General features: G+C 40.0%; 1 long non-coding RNA gene across 1 annotated transcript in view; it reads right to left on the reverse strand.

Annotated features, from left to right (window-relative positions):
- Window positions 1-9785, reverse strand: part of LOC135114718 (uncharacterized) — a 120559-nt gene extending 110774 nt beyond the window's left edge. The window contains exon 1 of the long non-coding RNA XR_010275649.1: window positions 9694-9785. This is a non-coding gene — a long non-coding RNA (uncharacterized LOC135114718). The remainder of the gene's footprint in view (window positions 1-9693) is intronic.
- Window positions 9786-15000: the final 5215 nt, after the last annotated feature.

Consider the following 15000-nt stretch of genomic DNA (forward strand, 5'->3'; position numbering starts at 1 on the left):
TCCTCCTTATCCCTTTTTTTTATTCCTACTTGCTGGTATTATTCAGTTTTTTCCTGCCCTATTTTTCGCCTCTTCATCTTTTACCATCGTCAATCCTTATAATTATCAATCCTCCTCCTCCTCCTCCTCCTCCTCCTCCTCCTCTTCCTTGTGTCCCTGGTCTTCTTTCTCTTCACGCCGTATTATCCACTATCCTTATTAATATCGATGCCCTCCTCCTCCTCCTCCTCCTCCTCCTCCTCCTCCTCCTCCTCCTCCTCCTTTACCTTCATGATTCACTATTAAAGCGAAAGATTTGCCAAGACAGAATGCGACACGTAATTATGAGAAAGATGCGAAGAGGTAACCGAGTCCATATCCTCTCTCTCTCTCTCTCTCTCTCTCTCTCTCTCTCTCTCTCTCTCTGTGTGTGTGTGTGTGTGTGTGTGTGTGTGTGTGTGTGTGTATGTGTGTGTGTAAGCAAATTGACAATTATTCCTTAGGCGAGTGTGCTTAAATTGAGAGAGAGAGAGAGAGAGAGAGAGAGAGAGAGAGAGAGAGAGAGAGAGAGAGAGAGAGAGAGAGAGAGAGAGAGAGAGAGAGAGAGAGAGAGAGAGCGTGTCCCATGAATGTTCTAGAAGTCGGGAAAGAATTACAATCAGACTAATGTGACTGCATAACAATATAATATTAATAAATTAGGGAGCAACAGAACCACGAGGAGGAGGAGGAGGAGGAGGAGGAGGAGGAGGAGGAGGAGGAGGAGGAGGAGGAGGAGGAGGAGGAGGAGGAGGAGGAGGATGAAGAGGAAGAGGAAGAGGAAGATGAAGATGAAGATGAAGATGAAGAAGAAGAAGAAGAAGAAGAAGAAGAAGAAATAAATAAAATGAGTAAAGGAGGAACACTTTTCTATCCTTCATTTTCTTTTTAATTGCTTCTCCTAATTCGTAATCTTCTATTAAACAACTCTCTCTCTCTCTCTCTCTCTCTCTCTCTCTCTCTCTCTCTCTCTCTCTCTCTCTCTCTCTCTCTCTGTGTGTGTGTGTGTGTGTGTGTGTGTGTATGTGTGTGTGTGTTTAAGTACGCATCCCCCACATCTGTTTACATTACTGAAGAAAGCAATCTATATTTACACACACACACACACACACACACACACACACACACACACACACGTCCTCAGAGAAAACAAAGTAAAAACACTAATTTGGCCGCGGCAGCACAAAATTTCAGAGTTAATTTCCATGTAACTATTTGTTTTCTTTTTTTATTTTATATTCATATCAGTCAGTAATTTAGAACTGAGGCTTAATGTTAATGCTGGTGTGCTGACTCTCTCTCTCTCTCTCTCTCTCTCTCTCTCTCTCTCTCTCTCTCTCTCTCTCTCTCTCTCTCTCTCTCTCTGATACAATATTCATAAATTAATATTATTTTTTGGGGCTATTATTATCATTATTACCATTTTTAGTAGTAGTAGTAGTAGTAGTAGTAGTAGTAGTAGTAGTAGTAGTAATAGTAGTAGTAGTAGTAGTAGTAGTAGTAGTAGTTGTTGTTGTTGTTGTTGTTGTTGTAAATATACGTTTACCAATAATTTACAATCAGTAATTATACTTGTTCGTGAAGACTTAATAAAATCATGAAAAAGACAAGTAAAAGATAAATAAAATTAAAGAAAAATGAAGCAAAATGTCTCATATTTAGAAAAAAATAAAGAACACAAAGAATACATAGAAAAGAGAGAGAAAAAAATACACGACACAGATGAATAAAGAGAAGGGAAAAGAATGTCCATCCATTAAAAAACATGGATGAAAACCCGGCAAGGGGAAACGAGGAAAAGAAACGAAGTAAAAATGTAGGAAAAATTTTTCTTAAAAAGTCATGAAAAACAGCAGTACATGAAATCACACAAGTCCCCCATTGCACACAATCCGTTTTCTTTTGGTCAGCCTCTCCCAGCAGGCACTCACTGAGAAAAGAGAAAATAACACGACAGAGATAAATAAAAGGAAAGAAAAAAAGACACTTAAATAAAAGGATAAATAAATAAAACAAAACAAAAAGAAAAATATATGAATAAAAAATGACTAGGAAAATTAGGCTAATGAAAAAGGAGAAAAAACGAAAAAAGAAAAGAAAAAAAAAACTATGAAAACACCAGTACATCAAATCACACGTCTCCCCTGACACTCGTACTCCGTTTTCTTTTGGCCAGGCATCCCCCACCTGCAGGCACTCACTGGGCTAAAATCCCAGCAAAGGGTCGCATCAGGCTCACCTGTCCACACCTGCCTCCACCTGCCGGGCACTGCACACCCCGCCACACACGTCCGCGCCTAATTACTCTATGCACATACCTGTCATTAGAGGTGAAACGCGGCGGTAAAGGTAAAATTCCAGTCTTTTATGAGTGAAAAAGATAATAATAATGTGGGTTAATTAGTCTTTTTTTTTTTTATAATTTAATCTCTCTCTCAGTAAAGCTAGATAGGAAAAATAATGAAGAAAAAGGAAAATGTAAAGAAAACTGGTGTGGGTAAAATGAAATTATAAGTAAAAATAGGGTGAATTAATGAGTTTTTTTTTTCTTCTTTCTCTCTCTCTCTGTCTCTCGAATTTAACCTGTAAATTAATTCCCGGTAAAGCTAAACATAAACGAAAAATAAGAAAAAAGAAGGAAAAACAGATAAAGGTAAAAGAGAATTATAGGTAAAAATAAGGTGAATTAATGAGTTTTTTTCTCTCACTCTTTGGAATTTAATCAGTATATTAATCACCAGTACAGCTAAAAGAAAAAAATACTAAAGATAAAAGTAAATAACAGTACAAGTAAAAGAAAGGTATTTTTTTTTTCTGTAAACTATCTCCCAGTAAACCTAAACAACAACAACAAAATAAATAAATAAATAAATAAATAAATAGAAACTGGTAAAGGTTAAAAAAAAAAATACAGGTAAAAAATGAAAGGAGTTAATTAGTTTCATTTTCGAATTTAATCTCAAGGTCAACAGCAAACATGAATCAGTTTTTTTTTTTTGCACTTAATCCATAAACTCCCTTCCAATACGTAATAAAATGATACCAAATAAATAATACTTCCTTTAAGTAATCTACCATGAAAGAATAAAAAGAAAAAGAAAATGACCTTGAGGTAACCGTCAGGCAAATTAATCAGCTTTATCGATCTTAACTAAATAGATGAAATGACTAAATAAACATATGAATGCATAAACAAGTAAACAGATCAATAAATAACCAAATAAATACAGACCAAGCACCTCAAAAATAAATCTGCCTAACTCTGAAGATTAAAACGAAATAATAATAATAAAAATAAAAATAATAATAATAATAATAATAATAATAATAATAATAATAATAATAATAATAATAAAGTAAGAATTGAAAAAAAAAAAAGGCCAGAAGTAAACATGAGGTAAATTAATCAGCTTTCCGTAGTTAACCAGCTTATTTGGAGTGTAGCAGAGCCTCGTCTAATCTGAGTGGGGTCATTATGGCGATTACCTGACCTGGGAGTTAGCTAATGGGCAAACAGGAGGTATTCAGTAATTAGTGTGTCCTACTCAGGCAGCAAAGTGAGCCCCACCCCCCTCCCTGTTAACCAGATCTACTTAACCCTGGAGTGCGCGGGCGATTACGGGACAAAAAGTACACACACACACACACACACACACACACACACACACACACACACAGTAGCGTCGTAAGGCAGTGCACGTGATGGAAGTGACGTGCCTAGGAGGAGGAGGAGGAGGAGGAGGAGGAGGAGGAGGAGGAGGAGGAGGAGGAGGAGGAGGAGGAGGAGGAGGAGGAGGAGGTGGTGGTAGTAGTAGTAGTAGTAGTAACAACAACGATAACAATAATAATAACAACAATAGGAAAAAGAAGAAGAAGAAGAAGAAGAAGAAGAAGAAGAAGAAGAAGAAGAAGAAGAAGAAGAAGAAGAAGAAGAAGAAGAAGAAGAAGAAGAAGAAGAAGAAGAAGAAGAAGAAAAAGAAGAAGAAGAAAAGAATAGAAAAGAAAAGAAGAAGAAAAAGGAAAGAAAAGAAAAAAATGAAAGAAAAAAGATAATGAATAAAAAAAGAAAAAAAAACGTCATGATAACAATGATGAAAGGCTGGGTTAGGTTTGTGTAGGAGTTACATTACGTTTGGTTAGGTTAAGTTTGTCTTGTTAAGGAATTACTGTGTTAAATTTTTATTTGGCTAAGGAAAGGCCTAACCAAATTTAACGTGACTAAATATAAAGAAGCATAACTTAAAGAAGCCAAGGCCAGTGTAAATTAACTTTAACAAAAAAGGTGACCACGAAAACCACTTCACATAATTATCTCACTCACCGACAAAGTTAAATATTTTTCCCACTATCTATTTAATATTATGCTAACTAGGCCATTCTTAAAACAGAATCATCAGATAAATTATAGATTATATTCTCATTATAGATTATACTCCTAGATAATCCTCATATACATAATTTCATAAAAGTTTGACCATAAAATTCAAATAAAAACGATGGTGCAATTGACTTAACCTCGCCTTGGGTCAACCGGCTCGCTAGTTCGAATCCCGCTCTTGTCACACGGGGTTCAAGGTCACCCTCTACTTGTTCAATTAAACATGCATTCCTAAACGCTCAGGGTTTTCATAGGAGTTATTTCTCAAAGGCTACAGGGATGATTAGTCGGCTTCTCGTAACAGATTTCCTTTCAGTCATAGAGAATCCTTGTTAAACTATCACTAGTCATCAAAACACTCTTAAAGACTCCTACAACAAACACCACAGCTCTTTGTTAAGGTGACGAAACATTTAGGTCACACATTCTCAAACGTTCCGACGCCTTACCTTCACTTTTAACGGCCTGTAGTCGAACTTACTGTGATTTTCAGTGTTTTCGTGGTACTAAAGATAAAAATAAATAATATTCCGCATCATCAATGGCAAAAATACGTATGAGAACCGCACCATTCATCTGTGTGGCCTTTTAAAAACATTCCTGATGAGAGAACAAAGCGTTTCAAAATACGCCTCTGAGTTGAAGGTCCAGGGAGCAGCTGAGGGGGAGAAACACGAGGCACAATAACCGACGCAGGGCCTACATTCCACCTGCCTGCGTCATGCAGGGCCGCGCAGCTCATGTAGGAAATGTAGCTTACAGGCGAACGAACACACGCGAGCCAATATCGGAAATACAATGAAAAGTATTACGTGTAAACAAATTCCTCACGAAAATGAGTAAAAATGCAATACAATAATATGCATCCGTTTCTCTCTCTCTCTCTCTCTCTCTCTCTCTCTCTCTCTCTCTCTCTCTCTCTCTCTCTCTCTCTCTCTCTCTCTCTCTCTCTCTCCTATCTATTTATTCTTTCCTCCGCCTATCCTCGTCCCTCCCTCCCTCCCGTCCTCTCCCTCTCTGTCCCTTCCTAAATCTATCTATCTGTTATTTATCTGTGATGCAATACAATAACGCGTATCTATTTTCCTCTTATCTATTCATTCATCTCTCCCCCTCCCCCTTCTCCTCCCTCATTCTCTTCATCCATAAATTAATCCATCCATCTTTATGTGTATCTACCTACCTATCTATCTATCTAATCTATCTAATCTATCTATCTATCTATCTATCTTCAGTTTTAGGGACGGAAACCCAGGGGTCATATTTTGCAAAATTCCGTGTAATTAAACTTTCCAGTTTTTACATGAATACATTATCAAATAACCAATAGAGTTTAAAGTTTGAGAGAGAGAGAGAGAGAGAGAGAGAGAGAGAGAGAGAGAGAGAGAGAGAGAGAGAGAGAGAGAGAGAGAGAGAGAGAGAAACAGTGGCACACATCCATAATGACAGACAGACAGGCAGACACAGACGAAACGAATATAAAACAGATAAAAACAAGAAGGAGAATCAAAATGCAGAGAAAAAGAGGAGAAAAAAAAAGCAGAGAAAAATCAAAACAAAGGAATCAAAATACACGAAGCAAAACCCACAAACCAAAACTCCGCAGCGCTCCAAACACTGAACAACATTAAAACTTCGAGCAAAACCAAACAAAAACAGAAAACGGAATGATGGGAGGAAAGTTACCAGGACACTACGAATAAACATTTTCTTCAAACAATCTATATATTTCCCTGCCAAAGCGTCGCCTCGCCCCTCCGTCACAGTCCTCCTCGGGAAACATCATGCCCACTCAGCAAAAGGAAAAGGGGAAAAAAAAAACAGGAGGAAATTCTGAAAACAATGGGAGAAAATTGTCAAATCTTAGGGATAAAAATATGGATCTTTAAATCACTCCCTATTCAAATGCTGTTATGAGAGAGAGAGAGAGAGAGAGAGAGAGAGAGAGAGAGAGAGAGAGAGAGAGAGAGAGAGAGAGAGAGAGAGAGAGAGAGAGAGAGAGAGAGACTCATACATAAGGCAGCACAACACACACACACACACACACACACACACACACACACACACACACACACACACACACACACACACACACACACACACACAGCACAACACCGTATTTGCGTAACACACCTAACATGCAAATATGGAATCCATTAACATACAAATGAAAGCCTCGACATGGGAACTTATACTCATGTCGCTCGGTTTAAAAGATACCTACGCATCTCTCTCTGTTTTTATTAGTCTTCCTGAAACTCCTCGGAAAGACAGGTATGAGATTGCGAGTCCTGTTCCTGTGTGTGTGTGTGTGTGTGTGTGTGTTCGCCCCCATCCTCAGTTGCCACGTCACGCCATTATTATCCTCTAACTGAATCTCTCTCGGTCTGCTACCTTCATCCACATCCACTCTCTTGAATCCCTTCTTCCTTCTCTCCCCCTCCTCCTTTTCCTCCTTTCTCCCACCTCATCTTCTCATCCTCGCCTCTTTTCTTGTCCTCCTCCTTCGTCTTTGTTCCTCTGTTCATTCTCCCTCCTTCATTTGCTCATCATACACATCCTTTATCTCCCTCTCCTCCTCCTCCTCTTCCTTCTTTCCTTCCCTGTCTTCTCATTCATTTCTTGCTCACATTTTAGTTCTTCCTCTTCTCCTGTCACACATTTCCCTCTCCTTCTCTTCCTTACAACTTACACTGATTCCTCCTCTCCCTTTTGTTTCCCTCCCTCTCTTCTTTACTTTCCTTGTCTTTCGTGTCATTAATTTCTGTTAGTTCTCCCTCTTATCCTGTTTCCCATTTTCTCTTCCCCTAGTTATTTACTGGTCCTCATCTTCTTTCTTCTCCTTTCCTCACTTCTCCCTCTCCATCACCAACCTCTCATTTTCTTACTCTTCCTACCTTGATACGATTAACTTCTACTACTACTACTACTCCTCCTCCTGCTGTTCCTCTTCCTCCTCTCTCCGTCGTGTGTCAGGTATCTCCATTATACATTATTCAGGCATCACTCTCCCTGGAAGATTCTTTTTACTCCTGCATGATATGATGTGTGTGTGTGTGTGTGTGTGTGTGTGTAATAATAATAATAATAATAAACGGTTTGTGTGTGTGTGTGTGTGTGTGTGTGTGTGTGTGTGTGTGTGTGTGTGTGTGTGTGTGTGTGTGTGTGTGTGCGACTACATTAACTAATTTGTCTTTGACTTTCTTTAATTATCAAACTTTTTTTTTAATATCTATCACCTTTTCACTGGTCTTACATAAAATCATGCTGTTCTTTCCTTACATATTTTTTTTCTTTCCAGCTGTCTATTTATCCATCCATCTATCTATTTACCTGGCATGTCTGTCTATCTGGTCAGCTAACTATTTATTAGTCTATCTCTCCATCCTCTTCATTATATATTTACAACCTTCCCGTCTCGCCTTCCCTTCCAGCGAGCTACAGAAACACGTCATTTATTTTCTCTCATTCACTATACTCGTACCTTCCAATTTACTACATATGAGTACTGTATACTTCGTTCCCTTACGGCTGATAGAGAGAGAGAGAGAGAGAGAGAGAGAGAGAGAGAGAGAGAGAGAGAGAGAGAGAGAGAGAGAGAGAGAGAGAGAGAGAGAGAGAGAGAGAGAGAGAGAGAGAGAGAGAGATAACAGATACGCATTTCCTTCCCTTTCTTAAATAATGCAGTGCAATACTTAAAGTAATCATGCAAGTTAACAAGAAACTATTCAGTGTTAAAGAGAATATCTATGAAACACTTCTTGGTTCCTTTCTGAAACATCAAATTCCTTCCTTTATGAGTCAAGAATGCAAAGAATATGTACATGCAAAGATTATTTATGTAATTTGATATGAAACTGGTATTAACCCTTTCAGTACTAGTCTTTCTCTTCCCTTAGTCCTTTACATATTTTCACTTAGTTTTTACACTAAAGCATGTTAAATATTCATGCGGCCCAGAAGATACAAAGTTAATCTCTCTTATTCTCTCTTTACTTTATCCGCCCATGCAAACAAACAAAAAAAATATATATATATATAAAATTCTCTTTTCTTTACCTATCGATGCAGACTATATATTAGACTGCTTTGGGTGTTACTAAAACGCAGCCAAAGCGGTAAAAAATGTTAAAGAGATGCCTGTAAAATATTTGTTGTCGCCCAGTCCACTTTCGTACCACACTCACACCTCTCCACCGCGACCTCCTTGTCCAAATTTATCCGTGTCGATTATTTTGCGCGAGTTGAAATGACTGACACGGACAAATCTCTGTATCAAATTCGTGTCGCCTCAGCATCATTTCCGTATTGCATCCGTCCCGTCCTTCTCGTGTTCGTATCGTGTCCGTATCATGTAAGTGTGTTAAATTCAAGCCTGCGTCATGGCCGGGTTGTATCCGCGAGTGGCGTCCGACGGTCCGTACCACACCCGCCAGTGAGTTCTGCCGAGAAATGCAATGTTGTCACTCACGAGCGGCGATTCAGTGGTGTCCGTGTCAGGTCCGTGAATGTGTGAGCGCAGCATTACTTTAACAAAACTGTACATGGAGGTAGCAAGCCTTAACGCACGTCAGAAAGAAACTACCCTGCATAAAAAGAGCAGTACTTCCGTTTAATACCGGGTAGTACCTATGAAAAGCTCCTTAATCTCCCTGTGCAACGCTGAAACTATTGTATTTCCAGATGACACAAGAATGAAAGACAGGAAGGACTCGCATCAAAGCGGCCGGCGACCACACGCAGCTCAGGATTAGAGTGGACTTTACTCAATGCTCGTCAACCTCACCCAGCCCTGTAAAAATTCTTCCACATCCATTTACTTGTTTTACCAGCTGGTTAATGTGTCTAACCTGCATATACATCAGTACATTTTCACAGCTATTTATCTGGTGAATTAAACGTATTATTCTGGTAAATATCGTGGAATCTAGCGGGTACAGACCCCTAAATGAGTCTAATGATAAACAAAATACATATATGGCGGAAATAACGCACGTAACAATGAAACATATTATTTTAGTTACCAGAATAAATAGTTTCATTCGACAGGTACGGGCGTCATGCTGAAATAATGTCTATGTATCTATTTCAGTGCTTGTCTGTTTATTGGGTTGCCTGTCTGCCTTTACAATTTTCCTGCGCAGCGCCTCGGCCACGTCCACCTCACCCCCCAGCCACCTAGCCAAGGCCGCCTCATTTCCCCGCCCCATTACGCTAATTACACCCACCTACGATGAGGCTGCCTTAATATCCTTAGTCGTCTAATGTTTATGAACCTTCAGTGGTGCATTACTTACTGGTTTTCCGGCGCTGTGAGGGAAGAAAGCATCAAAAACAGAGCGGAGGCAGACACACTTCCGCATCACCGCCACTAGGTAAACAAACTGGATGGACTGTACTGCTCGCGGGACAAGAATTACGTGGACGGCGCAGAGGGACGGAAAAATCCTTAATGGAGCTACTGGCCGCGTGTCCCGCTAGTGTGGTGGCTGGAATTCTGATATTGCACTGCGTTTCTTTATCACCGGGACGGCATTATAACAACTGCATATCGTCCTAGGCTTAATGTTCTTAATGTTCGTTTCAGGACTCCGGCACTGGGGACGGCAGCCATGTTGGGGAACCTCGACTAATTCTCATGACTCTCGAGAATTGTTTTTTATATCATGACCGCGAAAAATTCTTAGGAGTGAATATTTTTTGTCTATATTACAGGGTTAATTTCAAGATCTGGGGAAGCTCTGCGTGTGCCGCGCCTCCACGTCTCCAGCACCATGCAGGCCTGACGCAGCTCAACCTGAGTGGTATTTATGTCCAATTCTCACGAACTTGCTGAACTGAGCCAGGCTGCGAGACACACACACACACAGAGAGAGAGAGAGAGAGAGAGAGAGAGAGAGAGAGAGAGAGAGAGAGAGATCTTTTCTATTCAATTAACAGCATGAATTATGTGTAATCGTATTATATAACTCTTCTTACGGGAATATAAAAGATATAAAAAAAAATTGCACTACTTAAGGAGGGACGAGAAGGATGAGAGAGAGAGGAGACGTATGAGGAGGAGGAGGAGGAGGAAGAGAAGGAGGACAAGAGCTCTTTCTTCTGAAGGCTAAAAAAGTAGTTTCGTAGTTCCGGCGGTGTAATGCCTCAATTAAACATGAAAAAAAATTTTGCCCTAATTAAAACTACAGAAGAACAGAGCCTCTCAAACACGCTCGCTCTCTCTCTCTCTCTCTCTCTCTCTCTCTCTCTCTCTCTCTCTCTCTCTCTGGTGGTGGTAGTAGTAGTAGTAGCAGTAGTAGTAGTAGTAGTAGTAGTAGTAATAGCAGTAGTAGTATAGTATTATTATTACTATTATTATTATTATTAGTAGTAGTAGTAGTAGTTGTAGTAGTAGTAGTAGTAGTAACATTAACAGGAGATACAACAATAAAATTAATGGTATTTGCGCATTCTTTCAAAGGGTGAGCAATAAATACTCATCTAATTGACTGCTGATCACCTCGCTGCATTTAATTTTGGTAATTCACTCGCCTTTTTCATCTCACTTAAGAATTTGGGTTACGTGGTGTAGTTCTTTGGGCGTCTCTGGTGGACCATTATAAGTATAAGTAATTGTCACCTTGTGTAATTAAATGATCCGTAATTGGGTTGTTAATCATGGAAGGAATGAAGTTACGTGATTGATGGTTCCCCCGTAATGGCCTGATGCAAGACACTAAGTTATGGCGATAGCAATTACTTGATGGATTTAGAATTGCCTGACTAATGTTACTACTACTACTATTACTACTACTACTACTACTTCTCTTATCATGCACTGGAGAGACCACCTAAGGACAGAAAAAAAGGAAAAAGGTAGCCACTCATGATGCTTTTGAGACTTCTCAATCCCAACACTCACTCAAAAAAAGCAAAAGAATTAAAAAATAAATAAATAAACACAAGTAAAAGATCCGAGAGAAAAAAAAACAATATTTATTTGAATTTAGTTTAGGTTAGTTTAGTTTAGTCGAGTTTAGTTACTGATTCCTGCCATTACCACTACTACTACAACAACAACAACAACAATAACAACTACTACTACTACTACTGCTTCTACTATTATTACTGCTACAGCCATCACTGAACCCCAGGCATCACAGTGACAACCTCGAACCGTCCCTGAGACAAGACGGTGAGGGGCAGCAGGACGAGAGGACAAGAGGACAAGGGGACAAGGGGACAGGCGGCAGCAGTGGGTCTAATCTTAGCTTGGTGTCGCCTGGCCGCCGTCACGACAGCTTTAGTGGTGGGAATTTAATGATCATAAAGAGGCGATCTGCTGAGCCAAGAAATGGAGGCTTGTTCTTTATGTGCCCGTTCCTAGTGGAGGGAACTTGTGTGTGTGTGTGTGTGCGTGTGTATGTATATGTGTGTGAGAGACTCGCTTCCACGTACTCGTCTCTTACTTCCTCCATGTTATTTCATTTCTTCCTCTTCCTCCTCCTCCTCCTCCTCCTCCTCCTCCTCCTCCTCCTCCTCCTCTTCCATGTCTAGTGTTTTCTTGTTTTCTTTTCTTGCAACATTTCAAGTGGAAGGATCTTCTTTGATACGCTTTTGTCTCCTTTCTATTCTTTCTTTTTCCTCCTCCAAGTCCTCCTCCTCCCTCTCCTGCTCCTCCTTCCCTTCATACTCTTCCGTCTCCTCCTCGTCCTCGTTCTCCTCCTCCTACTCCTCCTCCTCCTCCTCCTCCTCCTCCTCCTTCTTCTCTCCTTGACTGACCTAAAGCTGGAGAGTCGAGCAAAGTTCAAGGCTACACACACACACACACACACACACACACACACACACACACACACACACACACAGTTTTTTAGTGCCACGTGGAGACAATCTTAATACGGGTTTAATACTGGTGACACAATGGCTTGCGTGATATTGTAACATGGCCATTGGGGAGGTCATCACGGGGCTTCTTAGGTCACGAGGGGGTCATTTGAGGTCACTGAGAGAGAGAGAGAGAGAGAGAGAGAGAGAGAGAGAGAGAGAGAGAGAGAGAGAGAGAGAGAGGGAGAGAGAGGGAAGGAGGGAGGGAGAGGGAACTAACACACACACACACACACACACACACACACACACACACACACATAATTAGAGACAAAACAGGGGCAGACCGCGTGCTTCCATACTGATAACCTTGACCGAAACACGAGGAGGAGGAGGAGGAGGAGAAGGAGCAGGAAGAGAAGAAGGAAAAGGAGAACAGAAAGGCAAGAGAAGCAGAAGGAGGAAGAGGAGGAGGAGATGGAGAAGTGTCCTATCATAGAGAACAGGTGATAATGAGCTCAGATGATGAAAGATAAATTAGAAGAGTTATGATAGCAATAGAGAAGAGAAAAAAGAGAAAATGGGAGTTAGTGAGATAGAAAACGAGCCCAGAAACACGTGTGACAGGTGAACGAAGACTGGACAGGTGCGCCGGGAAGACAGACAGGTAAGGGACAGGAAAGCAGACGGTAATTGGAAAGGTAATTGTTGCACCTGCCCAAGGAGATGCACGTGGTGACTGGCGTACCTGTGCGTGTCATTAGTTCGTTAGTGGTGGCAATGGCCTCTTCACGCCCTCATTAGCAAGTCCTCCTTAATGAGATATGGCGCAGGTGAGTCATTAAGGAAGCCACAGGTGATTTGCATTACTGTTTTTCCGCCTTTTTCCTCTTGAATTTTAACTTTTTTTTCGTGTTTATCTCATCTTTTTTTTTTTTTTTTACATTTTTCTTGTTTTTATTTACTTGTTCTTCGTTTTCTTTTTTTTGATAATATTGTTTTTTTCTGTATTTTCTCTTGATTACTTGTTATTTAATTTTTATTTCATCTTTCTTTTTCATCTTTTTGCATTATTATTGTTATTATTATTGTTATTATTGTTGTTGTTGTTGTTGGTGGTGATGTTGTTGGTGTTGTTGGTGTTGCTGTTGTTGTTGTTGTTGTTGTTGTTGTTGTTTTTGTTTTCTCTTGAATATCCACTTTTTTAACGTTTATCTTATCTTTGTTTTTCACCTTCAATGATCTTTTTTTCTATTTTGCTTTCCTCTTTTTTCAGTACCAGCTTTCCACCTTTCCTCTTGAACTGCCACCTTTTTCCACTTTTCACTTTTATTTCACCTTTCCTTCTTTTATCTCTTTTGTCTCTTACTTCTTTTTGTTTGAACTTTCCTGCTTCTCTTTCAATTCCACCTTTTCTTTAACTTTTCTCTTCCATTTAATTTTGTCATTCATAAAAATATTTTTCTCTAAATGTAATTGTTTTTCTCCCATATGTAATTCTATTCATCAGGAAGACAATGCCTTACTTCTCCTCCTCCTCCTCCTTCCTCCTCCTCCTCCTCCTTCTCTTCCTGTTCGTCTCCTCTTCCTCCTCTTACTTTCGCGAGAGGAAGAGGGATGTTAGGGGAAGGGTGGAAGAGATAAATGAGATGAAGGAAGAACACAAGGATGAGAAAGGAGGAAGGGACAACAGTGAAGCGAGGAGTGAAGGAGAAGAGGAAGGTGAGACTGATGGAAAATAAGGAAGAGAGAGAGGAAGGAAGAGGGAGAGTAAGGGAGATAATGGTGAATAAGACAGAGAGAAGGAGGAAAGGAAACACGAAGATGGAGGGAGAGAGAGAGAGAGAGAGAGAGAGAGAGAGAGAGAGAGAGAGAGAGAGAGAGAGAGAGAGAGAGAGAGAGAGAGAGAGAGAGAGTATCCCATGAATGTTCTCTCTCTCTCTCTCTCTCTCTCTCTCTCTCTCTCTCTCTCTCTCTCTCTCTCTCTCTCTCTCTCTCTCTCTCTCTCTCTCTCTCTCTCTGAATTTAAATACACTCGCCTAAGGAATATTTGTTAATTTGTTTACACACACACACACACACACAACACAAACACGAGAGAGAGAGAGAGAGAGAGAGAGAGAGAGAGAGAGAGAGAGAGAGAGAGAGAGAGAGAGAGAGAGAGAGAGAGAGAGAGAGAGAGAGAGAGAGAGAGAGAGAGAGAGAGAGAGAGAGAGAGAGCACAAAGAGAAGACAGGAAATGAGGGAAGAAGAGAGAAGAATAAAAATAAGGACACGGAAGGAGTGAAAAAGAAAATGATCTTAAAGAATAATGGTAAGAAAATGTCAAGGAAAAAAAGGAATGGAAGAAAAGGCAGAGAATAAGGAATAAATAAATGAATGAACAGAAGAAGAGGAAGGAAAACAAGATATAAGTGAATAAAAAAAAAAATGTGAAAGGAAAGAGAGGAAGAAAGAAAAAAAAACGAAGGAAAGAAGGAAGAAAAAAAAAACATGAAGGAAGAATACATGGATTAATAAAGAAGTAAAAATATTCAAGAAGACAGAAAGACAGACAGAAAGAAAGGAAATAAGAAACATAGGATGAAAGAAGAGAACGAACTAAGAAAAAAAAAAAAAAAAGGAAGAATACAAAATTTTTGCATAAAGAGGAAAACATATTTTGGGAGGAAGGAAGGAAGGAAGGAAGGAAGGAAGGAGGGCAGGAGGATGGGCCGGACACGGGTCGTCGGGAACATCATGCTATCGCGGCCTTAAAACTTCCTTCCACGGCGCGCTCGGTAAGGGAGAGAAAA

The sequence above is a fragment of the Scylla paramamosain genome, chromosome 28, assembly GCF_035594125.1.
Source record: "Scylla paramamosain isolate STU-SP2022 chromosome 28, ASM3559412v1, whole genome shotgun sequence".
NCBI lineage: Eukaryota > Metazoa > Arthropoda > Malacostraca > Decapoda > Portunidae > Scylla > Scylla paramamosain.